The following is a 2,731-nucleotide window of genomic DNA, read 5'->3' as shown; positions in this document are numbered from 1 at the left end:
TACCCCTCTAAAACCCGGTTTTGACTTTCCTTAACTGGACAGCCTAACTTCAAAAGGCCATAGCTCACTCATCCGACCTCGAAACTTATCAAACTCGGTGGCGTTGGAAAGATAATTCAAAGATGTTTCCTACGGTATCTGGTAGAACGCCTAAATCATCCTGAGCTAGGTGTTATGGTCATTTGAAGTCAACCCAGAACTCATACTTAGCTTAACTTGTAAAATTTCATATTTTGCTATTTCCAATTTAATTCTTTTTGGAACTCAAGGTGCTACATCTAGTGACCTTAACACTTAAGAAATTTTAATTCCTCGGTAAAATCTCACTCACTTCGATGAACGGTTCGAGTCTTAGTTAAAAAAAATTTTCTGGGGTGTTACAGTAGATCAAATTCAAATCATCCTAGTTTCAGAAATACGTCACTAACGGCCCTCAAATTATGTAGATCAAGTCCAAATCATCCTAAATCAAGAAATAAGCCATAAACGGCCCTTGAATCATGGATTAATATCTTATGAGAGAAGAATCAAGGGCTCAACAGAATTGTACCCGCATTGATTTATCAATAAAATATTCATCTTTCTTCAAATTTTATTTGTGTGGTTTATTTTGTTTTCCATATGTTTAAAATTTATTGCAAACAAATTCTGACACGCCTAGTAGGACCAAATTTGCCCTTCATCTCTTCTCTCATAGATCAAATCTACAAAGGTGATTTCATAGAACCGAAGAGGTTTAAGTATGAATACTTCAAGCCTCATCTTTGAGTTTCAAAAAGTTTACACTCTGACAAGACTTGAAGCATGGGACATTTGTAGACATTGAAATTTTGTGTAGACTCTGCAAGGTGTGTTCAATTCAAATTAGGATTCTTGGAAGCTACACAACTCTACACCCTAGTTCACGCCTATATAAATGGTACGAAATTCCCTTAAAAGGCATCTCAAATATCACATAAACTCTTGGGTATTTTTAAAGTTCAAGATCTCAAATATCCCATAAACTCTTCGGTATTCTTAACATTCAAGATCTCAAATATCCCATAAACTCTTTGGTATTTTTGAAGTTCAAGATCTCAAATATCACATAATCTTCGGGGTATTTTAAAGTTCGAGATCTCAAATATCCCATGAACTCTTAGATATTTTTAAAGATCAACATCTCCAATATTTCACAAACTCGTGGAATATTCACAAATATATCAAATCCAAATCATCTTAATTCGAGAAACACGCCACTAACGGTCCTCAAATTATGTAGATCAAATCCAAATGATCACACTTTGAGAATACGCCACTAACGACCCTCAAATTATGTAGATCAAGTCCAAATTATCCTAGGTTGAGAAGTACACCACAAACGACCCTCAAATCATGGATAAATATCTTATGAGAGAAGAATCAAGGGATAAACAGAATTGTTCTCACAATCTTGATCAATAAAATTATGTTTCTTCCTATTTTATTTGTGATTGCAATTTATTTTCTGCCATTTTGAAATTTGTTGCAAACAAAATCACAAATATTTTAAGATAGTTCGCTCATAAACGAGTGTACTACAATTTGTTTTATTAAATTTTCAAGTAAAACTACATCTCTTCTTCAACAATAAATATGAGGTTGTTCACTTCACTTTTTCTCATTCATCTTTTATCTTCTAATAATTTTTATTTTGGTCTTTAAAAACTGATAATCATGTCTCAACAATTCAGAAGGTCCGTAAATTCAATTGAACAGGATGTATGTAAATGCAAATAGTAATGTAAAATAAAAGCATTGAGGACTCCAAGGAATTCTAGTGTTAAATTTAGGAGTTGTGCACGTTCAAAAGTAAAAAAAAAAAAAGAAAGATTTATGTTGTTTGCTTTAAAATATCTAGAAATTAACTTGTTTCCTTGTTTTGTTATTTTAGGAAAATGATGGATGCAATAATTTTTGGTGAGCAAAAAACATGCCTAAAAAAGAAAGGTACTTCACTCCAATAAAAACTTTTAGACTAGAATGTACGTCTCCAAATGAAGAATTCATATCTAAAAAATGAAAAACTAAATTTTCAATAAATATGAATAAAATTTTAAAAGGTAAGAAATATTATAAACTCGAAAAACAATTGACAATGATAAAATTCATACCTGAAGCATAAACAAATGAGTTTGCCAAACACTATTTTATAAAAAAAATTGGAGCTCTCCCAATTACAGCCAAACAATATTTGTTTTAATAAAAAAATAAAGGTATTTCTAAAAGTGGAAAGCCTCATGTCAAAATTTTGATTAGGAAAATACCTTTTAAAAGCTAAACGACTAAAGTGTCCCTTATATGAGAGTATAATTGCATCTCATGAAATGATTTTATAACCACTTAATATGTAATGACCTCCAAGTCATTTCTATGTTTATGCCTCATATTTATTGTTTAGAACTTTCCTGTAACTACCCCAAGTCAATTATGACTTCTTGGGACTGACAGTTCGATCACATGGTCGCTCGTTAAGTTTCTAGGTGAATTTTAGCATTTTGGAGCTTTTAAACCTTGAATGGTCATTTTTGATCAAAAATTTAAGAAGACATCAAAATCCAATTCTGATAATTCCATCAGCTCTGAAAGGGTCATTTTAGGCTAGTAGATTAGTCAGCATGACTCCGGAGGCTTTTAGTGCGAGCTTGTTCAATTAGGCATTTTAACTTTTAAGTTGAGGTCTATGTTTGACTTTAGTCAACATTATTAGTGA

The sequence above is a fragment of the Solanum stenotomum genome, chromosome 5 (assembly GCF_019186545.1).
Source record: "Solanum stenotomum isolate F172 chromosome 5, ASM1918654v1, whole genome shotgun sequence".
NCBI classification, from domain to species: domain Eukaryota; kingdom Viridiplantae; phylum Streptophyta; class Magnoliopsida; order Solanales; family Solanaceae; genus Solanum; species Solanum stenotomum.
This window is presented reverse-complemented; position numbering follows the sequence as displayed.